A 12,057-nucleotide genomic window follows, 5' to 3' on the forward strand; every position below is an offset into this window, starting at 1 on the left:
ATCATATGATAACGCGGCGAATGGATTTTGTTTCTTATCATATCATATACGCAAAATAATGGAAGGTATATTATATGGAATGGTCTGTGTTTGAACTTGGGTGTTCAATGAACGGTTTGTATGATTTGTTTAAACTATTTTATACAAAACTGTATGATTCCTGTTTTAAATAGATGGGTTGATCTTTAATTTTACGGTATGGCTAAATACAATAAATGGTTATGTTTATTAATAAATGGAACTAGAAAATTAACCGAACCAATTAATCCATCATTAAATGGTTAGATATCGACACAATTGTATATTATATCAGTAATTTGGATGGCATTGGCAGTCATGAGTGACACTTAATATTGAATTAAAGTAGGTAATTAGGGTTCAGTAATTGACAATCTAATATAGGTCATATTTTTTAAAATAAATTTTTAACGAGTTCCAGGTATTGCATGTTAGAAATCCTTTTTATTTATTCCTTATTGAAATCCATGAGTTATATCTGCCATTCAGCTTTTCCTAATGTGAGTTAAGTCTTTGCCATAAGTAACAATAAAACTTGCCAAACAGGTTTTGATCGTTTGGACAAGGCTGCATGTGTCTGAACAAATAGAAGCTTTATGGTCACATGCTCTTCAGTAATTGTTAAGCAGTAAAGCAAGGGAGTTGTTGTTACAAAAATGCCCCATGAACCTGATAAGCATCTTCATTTGTATTGACAATAATTTAGCAGGGGATGGCGGGTAGGCAGGTTGTTGTAATTTTTTTTTATTTGTTTCTAGTTAATAGTCAAGGTTAATAGTGTCATTATCTGTTAACGATTTCAGAATATATTGTAACTTGTACGTCAGTCTGTGTCATCGTTTTCATACAGGTTCAACTGGTGACGCAGGTCATTCTCATGTATATTACGAAAATATTATTTTGACACGACAGGAAATTCATTACTATCAAGAACTAACTTGAGAATCTTTTCTATGGTTTTAACATATTATAATAAAATTTGTCTTTCTTCATTACGATTTCTAGCATTTCATTGACCAAAACCAGCTGAACAAATAATGTTCACGACTGTATGAACCAACCCACCTCCCAAAATGAGGCGAATCCACACCACCTACACAACTTTCTTATCTATACTAAATGAGGACTATATTTAGAATCCAGGATCAATCGGACTAAGAATTCTTACATAAACTTTTAATGATATACTAAATATTTGACCTAATTTTCTTTAAATAAATGAGATTAGTAATTTTCTTTAAATAAATGAGATAGTTTTACTAATGCTACTACTAAAATATATTTTAAGTGAATACGTAAACATCGGCTTCTTCAATATATGTTATGGTGAAATCATCAGGGTACCGTGCGCAATGGTATGTTCGACTTTAGTGATTTGTATACAGTCCTAATCGTTGATGAAAAATGAACGAAATAATGCTTACATGTATTCTGAAAGCAACAAAACTACGCTTTCTGGATGATGACTTTCATGTTGGAAGTATGAACTTTGAATTTTTTTTTTAAACTCCAGTCTTTGCCTCGTTTTCTACCTAGATGGGGTTGAAAAGAATGAAAATGTCTCTAGACCAAGGTAGTAAAGATCTCAATAAAATCCAGATCAAGGAAGGACAGCACAAACGATTTTTTTTAAAAAAAGTTGACAGTGTTAAAGACTAAAGACAGTGCAAAATCGATAAAGAAAAAAGACAAAATAGGGAGTGTGAGTTTTTTCAAGGTACTCGGCTAAATTATTCAGAGAAAGTGTACATTACAATTAAGTTTTACTGTCACAATTAATAAAAATAAACAGTCGTTACTTATATGTATATCTAAATGTGTCACTATTATTGATCTCAGCCAAGGTTATGAATTAGTTGCATGTCTTGAATTATCTCAGCCAAGATTTTGAATTAGTGGCATGTCTCGAATTATCTCAGATAATATTTCGAATTAGTGACATATCTTGAATTACACTCAGCCAAGGTTTTGAATTAGTAAAATGTCTCGAAATGTCTCAGATAATATTTAGAAATAGTGACACATCTTGAATTATCTCAGCCAAGGTTTTGATTTAGTAAATCGTCTCGAAATATCTCAGATAATATTTAGAATGAGTGACATATCTTGAATTATCTCAGCCAAGGTTTTGAATTTGTGACAGGTCTCGAATTATCTCAGATACTATTTAGAATAAGTGACACGCCTTGAATTATCTCAGATAAGGTTTTTGAATTCGTGACATATCTTGAACAGTTCACCATAGTTTGTAATTGTGCACTACAGGTGACACGCATTTCTTACACGTGGTTGTGTTAACTTCTAACTCCTTTCACGCTAGTAATCACGATGATTCTTCAAGTATTTGCAAGCATTCTGAATGAATAAATATGTCATCAATATTTTTAAAAAGTATGTTTTTGGATGAGAATGCTCATGCTGGAAATATTTTATATAATCAAGTATACCTTCGTCTACGTCTTTAGGTTTTACATGAATAAAATAATTCTAGAACTCCTATCTGGCCGTCGTTACATGAACGCACGCACTCACAAACACATATCTTTCACAAAATGTTACGATTCGTACGGGAAACAATTTAAAAAGTTTAAACATAAAACCAAATTGTGGTTGTTGTTGCTGCTGTTGCTATTCGGAGTTTGTGATCGTTATTTTGCAGCAACTGGTATTTGTTTACATAAATGTAAAGTGTTGACATATTTTCTGAACTGTTCTTTCCGTTGTCTTGACATATCATGAAGAAGGAAAAGAAAAGAAGACGAGGAAGATGATAAGGACGAATTAAATCAAGCCTAAATTTGAAAAATATACCATGCATAACAACATAAATATTTCCTAAATGGGAAATAAAAGTTGTTCCAAAAATGCTGTCGTCACAGTGTCGATACCTCATTTATCGTCACTGTGGCGGTGCCATTTTGTTATAACACTGATACATTTCTTTATCTCACGATGACATATATAATAAAGCTGTTTTACCTTCACTTCAGTTGAACCAGACATCTTTCGAATGGAATGTATCACAATTTGAAAACTTGTGCAAAAAACTTGTAACTAAAATTCCTTAGGGCATCCAATATCGGAACTAAATATGTAAGGAACTCGTATCTTTCATTAACTTCCATAATTTCAAACTCAGCTATGCCAGGAATTTTTCATAATAGGTCTATTAGACTATAATTGCGCTTGAGGCCCTGTGCGGACATAATGGCTGACTATTACATTTTATTTATTTTTGCATAGGACTTGATAAGTGGCTGTACATTTAGTTTGGAGCGAACACTAATTATCCCTAAAAATATCAAGTTTTGATTACGAGATTCTAATTTGTTGTCAATTATAAGTGACGTACCCTCGTGTAGTCCCCACATCAACCCCGTAATTGTCCGCTTATGATCATAGCGTAATGTGCTCTCGAACTTAAAACTATGCTTGGTAACACATGTTATAAATGGTAAATAGTGACCTTTCGCAAATCCGGAGTCGACCGCCACAGATCGGCACCCACTCGTCGCATTGGTTTGAGCCCAACGGCAATACCTAAAGATTTCTTGTATTACTTAGGCGCCTGCCCCCGAAATAAGGCAACATAAACTAAAAATCCAAATGGTGGTGAGAGATAAAGACATCTAACGAGAGGTCAGTGTTTACACATATCTGACATGTGCCATTATTAGTATAATATAAAATAGTCGTGTGTTGTGCTGTCTTGACAAGCACGATTCGGCAAGATGAGAAATTAGGTGGACAGTATGATCAATTAAACATAGAAGAAAGAACCAGCCTGGTCTCCCACACCCAAATCGTAACGGACTTGAACTTCATGAAAAAATTCCTTACACATAATTGTCCCGTCACAAAATGGACACGGGAGGATGGTGATTCTTACTTCAGTTTTTTATTTTTGGGTTAACCTCTTCAATCTTTAACAACTCACGTTTCCCTAACGAGAACATTGTGAGAACATGGATTAGATACTTCTTCTCCTACTGAGAATTGAACCCTGGTCCACGGTTTCCGGTATCCACCGCCTTCCCTGCACGTATTATCCCCCTACCTTTAGACTCGGCTCGCAACTCTTAAACGGACTGAACCTAGTCCCTGATTTAGAAATTCGTATATTGCATGACAATCCTTTAATTATCCGCAATTTAAAATGCTATAAGATTACTCCATTTGCCTCTGACAACATTTAAGGCACATTAAAGTTAATGTAAAAAGTTACAAATAGACACCAGACTGAGTGGAATGTGGCATTCCTTAATCTTCAGGAGGATGCGTGATAATACGATGTGAAATTATAAATGGACAAAGAATATTATCATACAGATTGGGTACGTTATTAATTAATCGAAGACAAAGGTTCTTACTTAGAGTGAATGAGTTTGTTATTTTTAGAAATATCAAGAATTATCTATAAATCGATTAGAAGATCGAGACGTATCAAAGTTGTTCACAAACATTTGTGTGGTGTTTTCCTGATATAAAACTTTATTTTGTATATAATTGAGAAACAAGAAGGAATTCGCATTTTATGTTTTGTTCTCTTGTTTGTTATAGTTATGTTATTGTGCTGTTTTTCGTGAGTGAGTGATGTCCTTTGAGAAATGGACCCTTAGGCTAGTTTACACTACTTTTGCATTGTGTGTTGTCAGTCTATTCCATATAAATAATCATTCTCTGACAAACGTGATGCCTGCGGATCCTGTACACCTAATATAAAATATTATCAGCATGTTTTTTTTATTTTTTAATGTTTTTCTAATTTCATGGTGTTTGTTTTTGTAATAATATTATTATATTTTTTTTATCTTATAGGTGTTGTCTAATGTAAAGCGCTTAGAGCTTCTAAAGATTAGGCGCTATACAAAGCCCTCATTAATATTATATATATATATATATATATATATATATATATATATATATATATATATATATATATATATATATATATATATATATATATATATATATATATATATATATATATATATATATAACATTGACGTGAGGAAACAGTCAGTGTCAGTAAATCGTAAAACTTAACATAATACAATATAAGTCATACCATTATCGTTGTTTTCGTTATGCATGCAAACATGCACACACACAAACACACACACATAATCTACATCTCTATGCCTGCGTATTTATAACTACATCAGTATACCTGTGCATCTCTATCTACATCTGTATGCCTGCGTATCTATATCTACATCTGTATGCCTGTGTATCTCTATCTACATCTGTATGCCTGTGTATATCTTCATCTCTATGCCTGTGTATATATATATATATATCTACATCAGTATGCACGTGTATCTCTACATCTCTATGCCTGCGTATCTATATCTATATCAGTATGCCTGTGTATCTCTATCTACATCAGTATGCCTGTGTATCTCTATCTACATCAGTATGCCTGTGTATCTATATGTACATCAGTATGCCTGTGTATCTCTATCTACATCTGTATGCCTGTGTATCTATATCTACAGCTGTATGCCTGTGTATATCTACATCTCTATGCCTACGTATCTATATCTACATCAGTATTCCTGTGTATTTATATCTACATCAGTATGCCTGTGTATCTATATCTACATCAGTATGCATGTGTATCTATATCTACATCAGTATGCCTGTGTATCTCTATCTACATCTCTATGCCTGTGTATATATATCTACATCTGTATGCCTGTGTATATCTACATCTCTATGCCTGTGTATCTCTATCTACATCTGTATGCCTGTGTATATATATCTACATCTGTATGCCTGTGTATATCTACATCTCTATGCCTGCGTATCTATATCTACATCAGTATGCCTGTGTATCTATATCTACATCAGTATGCCTGTGTATCTGTATCTACATCAGTATGCCTGTGTATCTATATCTACACCAGTATGCCTGTGTATATACCTACATCAGTATGCCTGTGTATATCTACATCTCTATGCCTGCGTATCTATATCTACATCAGTATGCCTGTGTATCTCCATCTACATCTGTATGCTCGCGTATCTTTATCTACATCTTGTTACATATATCTGATTTAATTCATATTTATTTTACTTTAATTGTTTGTCAGTTTTAAATTTTTTATTCTATTATATGATATTATAATGTAAATTTATTCACTAGAGATGATACTTTTTCATAAAATTGCTTGACTTTGACTGTTAGTTTATTAACACCAGGTGTTGATCTAAATTTGACCTTGTTTCAGAACTTGTAGCTACCTTTGTAAACAAGTTCTATTTTATTTTAAAATGATTCGTTGTTTCCAAGGTCATGATGGGACTACATTATATAAGATATAAAAAAATTTTTAAATTTTTATTTCTTGGAGTAAAATGATTGGTTGTCGTCAGGGTCATTTTTGGTGTAAACACGATCACGTGGACCCCCTCCCCCCACTTCGATTTCGCAATTACGGTTTTCCATTACGTGCATTTGTTAGTCTTAATAGAGATGTTTTGAGAGAGATTTCTCAGTTTTTGACTATTTATACTGATGCCAAGTTATTTTGTTGTAGCCAGATTTTAAGTTCTAATTTTCTTCAGATCAGTTGGATTTCAAAAGGATTAATATCTTTTTCTCTGGAAATATTTTGTGGAGTGCTTACACAGAAATTTTGGAAAGACATTGCTTACATGTTTAATTTGGATTTCCATCACCGGAGTGCCATTTTTTGTATTTCTACAAGGAACTGTAGATAAGGACAGTACTGACTACAGCATACGTCATCGTCATCCATCGTGGATTTTCCAGCAGGATTCGAACTTGAAATTATTAGAACATTTATTACTAGGACTTTTGCAATTTAAGTCGTGGATTATTCTTAGATTATTTTTGGATTTGATTCTTGAAACCGTAAGTTCTTCTCACATTTTTTTACACCATACGTCATCGTCTTCCATCTTGGATTCTTCGTCAGGATTCGAACTTGAAATGAGTAAAACATTTTGTTATTAGAACTTAACAAAATTTATTCCTTGGCTATTCTTGGATTATTTTTGGATTTGATTCTTTAAACCGTAAGTTTATATTTTTTTCATTTTTATGGAATGTTTCCGAGGAAATAAATTATTATATTTTTTCAAAGCTTGTTGTTTTCACTCGTTCTTGTGTTGCTGTTTATTCGAGCCTAACCACGTGACATCAGAATGTGTATGTCTATCTGTCTATATGTACGTCAATGTATCTATGTGTATGTCTATCTGTCTATGTGTATGTGAATGTATCTGTGTGTATGTCTTTCCGTCTATGCGTATGTCTATCCGTCTGTGTATGTCAATGTATCTGTATGTATGTCTATCTGTCTATGTGTATGTCAAAGTATATATGTGTATGTCTATCTGTCTATGTGTACGTCAATGCATCTATGTGTATGTCTATCTATGTGTATGTCTATCCGTTTATGTGTATGTCAATGTATCTATGTGTATGTCTCTCTGTCTATGTGTATGTCAATGTATCTATATGTATGTTTATCTGTCTATTTGTATGTCAGTGTATCTCTGCGTATGTCTTTCCGTCTACGTGTATGTCTATCCGACTATGTGTATGTCAACCGCTCCGGTGACCGAGTGGTTAGAGCGTCCGCCTCGGATGCGGGAGGTCGTGGGTTCGATCCCGTCCCAGTCATATCAAAGACTTACAAAATGGTACTAACAGCTACCTCGCTTGGCGCTCAAGATTAAAAGGTTAGTGTTAGGACTTGTCGGCGTCGTGTCAGGATAACGTGACTGGGTGGAACATCATGCTACATGTCTGTGGCATGATGCCCCAGTGCTAGACATCACTATAAACTGCCACATTGTAGACGTCGTAGTGATATGACTGAAAATTGTTAATGCTACGTTAAAAATCCAAATCACACAAAATCACACTATGTGTCTGTGTCTGTCTATGTTGTGTCTGTCTATATGTAGGAGTGTATCTATCCATCTATGTGTATATCTATCTGTCTACGTGTATGTCTATCGTTCTACATTTATGTCTATATGTCTATGTGTATGCCTCTGTCTATGTGTATGTCAATCTATCTATCTATCTATATATATATATATATATATATATATATATATATATATATATATATATATATATATATATATATATATATATATATATATATATATATATATGTATGTCTATCTCTATAGGTGTATGTGTATTCTGTCTACATCTATAGGTATGTCTATATCTATCTATCTATCGATATATCTATCTATCTATCAATCTATTTGTCTGTCTGTCTGTGTATCTATCTATTTACCTACCTATCTAACTATCTATCTATCTGTATATGTGTGTGTATGTCGATCTATATATATATATATATATATATATATATATATATATATATATATATATATATATATATATATATATATATATATATATATATATATATATATATATATATATATATATATATATATATATATATATATATATATATTTACATATATATCAATCATAATGAAGGATAAAGATCTTAAACTAGTTGAAACATAATTTATTTTTCATTACATGCTATTGCAATGTAAATTTATTCACTGGAGATGATACTTTTTCCAGAAAATAGTTTGACCTTGACTGTTCGTTTTATAAACATAAGGTGTTGATCTAGATCCTGACTTTGATTCAAAATTAGTATTAACCACGTAAATAAGTTCAATTTTTATTTTAAAATGATTGGTTGTTGTCGAGGTCATGATGGGACTATGTATTTAAGATGTAAACAATTTTTGTTTTATTTCTTAGAGTAAAATGGTTGGTTTTCGTCAGGACCACACTGGGTGTACGTGATCTTTAACAATTACCTACTTTCTATGAGGTTCTGGAACATAATCACATAACCCCCTTTTTGCGTTTTAGAAGACGATACAACCTTTGCTTTCGAGAGTTATTCTTAGTAGAAGATGGGTTTTTTCTTACACTGGAAGTTGTATGTTGTGTCGTTTGGAGTTATTTCAAATTAGTTGGATTGGAATTATTTCAGATTATTTGGATTAAAAAAAGGATTGATTCCTTTTTCTGGAAAATACGTATGCTCATGTGAAATTGTTGAATAAGGATAGCTTTTATAAAAATGTATTCAGCTTTCCAAAATCGGAGTGATAATTCTTGACATTCTAATGTAGACTATCTAACATAGTCGGGCACGCTTTTCTGTTGTGTGTGTTAGGCAAACCAATCTCCAGTTAGTGTTAACGTTTTTTATATTTGAAAATGAGAAAAATAGTTCAGTAAAGAAATGCTATTCTGTTTTAAGCGATAAAAGGAGCCAATAAATACCCTTGTGACATATATACTATAATAAAGAGATAAAGCGTCCTTTCATAACACCAAAAAGGAACTACTAATGTATTTTCATGCGCCTTTCCTGTGTGTATTGCCAATATTTATTCAAAATTGGTTAAAATATTGTTCATTTATTTGTGTCTTGAAATCCATTATTACTTTTATAGCAATTTTTTTATTACAAGAATAGGAAATCATATTTGACATGATTTATGAAGTTTTAAAATGGATTAAACAATATACATAAATGACCTTTGTACAGAGGGTTGTGTTATCGCACATGGATATACAAGTCGCCAAAGGTAGGATTTTATCCGGAAATAATGTGTACCCTTCAGCCGACGAAAGCTCAACAGCCACGAGAAATACTGGTAAGTGTATAAAATGTACACGGATGTATCCATGTATGCAGACATGATATTCAACAGATGTTTCAAGGTTTTAATGAACAGGTGATATCATCTAAAATACCAGTCAATATCATTACAGACGTGGGGCTGAGTTTTCGGCCTAACTTTTACTAGGCCTTGTTGAAAACGACTACCTTATGTCGCTATATCGTGATTTCTTTAAATTACACATTTTCGATGGAGAATGCGCTGTGATTCCCCATCCTAACTTTGCAGTCTAAATAACCAAAGTAGTCTGAGAAGGTCAGAGAAAACTCAGGCTAGTACATTTCATGCGCTGTCAATTCTTTACATTTAAAAAAAACCCAACTTATTTACAGTTAGCACAATTTAGTAGACATTCTTGCATGTATAGTCATGGAAAGTGATGTGTGCATTCACCTTTGTTACTTACGTAAGCACCATTAAAATTTAAACGATGTAAACGACCTACTTTTCTTGATATGTTACATTCTGGGGGCATGTTCCGGCAAAGCAGCGAGATATAACATCCACAAATATATTGTTTGTTCATTCTTAGTATAGACCGTCAACTTTTGTCAATTTTATGTTCAAAAGAAGATGAAATCTTCAATTTGAAATGATTTTGTGGATGGGAAACATAGTAACAACTCTGTTTTATGTAGTTGTACTAGTATCCTTCAATAGTACTTTTATAAAGTGCCAATACTATAAATGTGAACTATAACAAATCCAAATACTTGTTCCAGATGCTTGGTAAATAAACGTAATCAGTGAAGTGTATTACCAATAGATATATGGTTTACTCATGAAAACAAAAACTAGTACATATATCTAAATTTATATCCACCCATTTAACGCCTTTAACTCACTAGCATTTACTTTTTGTTAACATCTGATAAAAGATCAGCTTGGCGCTATCTTTCATTCAATCTTTAGAACCTTAAAACATTAAACAGTACTTTTTCATGCAAATTTTCAAAAACTACGGTGTAATTGTGCGCTAATCCTTTTAGCACGGATATGGACGCCGGTCTCTTGGATACGCAGACGTTAGGGAAAAAAATCATGGTCGCGAAAAAATAAAACGCGATCGGGGACCTTTCAATTTCGTGTCTGGAGCATGTTAGCAATAGAAAAGATATCATCGAGAGATATTTACATCACATTTCCATACGAATTGCGGAAGACTCCAGCATAAATTGCTCAGCCGTTTAGCCGAAAATTATTTAACACATGCAAATTAGTTTATAACAGATCAATAATATATTCATCGAACAGGATAGAAAGAAGTAATCCCGAAGAAGTTATGAAGCTGAAAAACCAACGTGTCACAGCTATGCTTACATAATTTTATTTTTAACAAATACAGTTGTTGAGAATTATGGTGCCTATCTATCTTTATATATACATCCATCCAACCATCCATCCATCCATCAACCCACCCACCCATTGATTGATCGACACATATATGATTATATTATAATTAAATTCACATTGTCAAAACTGATGGACTTTTGGCTGAGTTTACGTTTCGTACCCTCAACGTTGTGAGAATACGGGGCCTGGTATTTCTTTTTTTTTTAAACAGAGCAAAAATATCCTTCTCACTACAATGTTGTGAAAGATGTCTATAAAAGCATACAAAAGATGACAAAAAGTGGGCATGTACGGCATGAAACTTTTGTATATAGAGTGAATATGTTAGAGAAGAAAGGAAAGGAAACACAAATGTTTTCCTTAATGAGCAGGTGTTCTGTGTATTCGGGTTTCCATTAATGCAGGTTTCAACGTATTTGTGCCATGTTACTTTTCTGAACACTATATATTTTAATCCTTTAAATTTGCACGCAAATTTAAGGAAGACTTCATGACTCCGAGTAGAGAGTTCCTGGTTCGCATACCAAAAATTTGCGGTTTCCGAAACTATAAGGTAAGTTCTACGGATCATACCTTGAATTTATGCAGAGAGCTGCAATTCTGACCACCGCGGCTATTTACAAATCGAGCATTGACAGAAGTTACAAATGAAACTATTTTCTTCATTTGCAACTTCTTGATCAATGCTACGCTCGATTCAATCGTTGCGATAGCCGAGATGGTCCGAACAGATTGCGTTGATTTTTTTTTGGTGAGAAGTAATTTCTATCAAACAAAATGATCTTTATTTGCACTGACTAATTTTCAATAAATACTTTTGATATATACCTAGGTAAACATACATTTGCATGCAAACTCGTACATTCATATATACAATTACACAGGATATGCATATGCATAAATCCATACATATGCACACACATACATACATATTTGTGTGTACACACACACGGACACAATCACATGGAT

This window comes from Sinohyriopsis cumingii, chromosome 15 (genome assembly GCF_028554795.1).
Source record: "Sinohyriopsis cumingii isolate HCF-2022 chromosome 15, ASM2855479v2, whole genome shotgun sequence".
NCBI classification, from domain to species: domain Eukaryota; kingdom Metazoa; phylum Mollusca; class Bivalvia; order Unionida; family Unionidae; genus Sinohyriopsis; species Sinohyriopsis cumingii.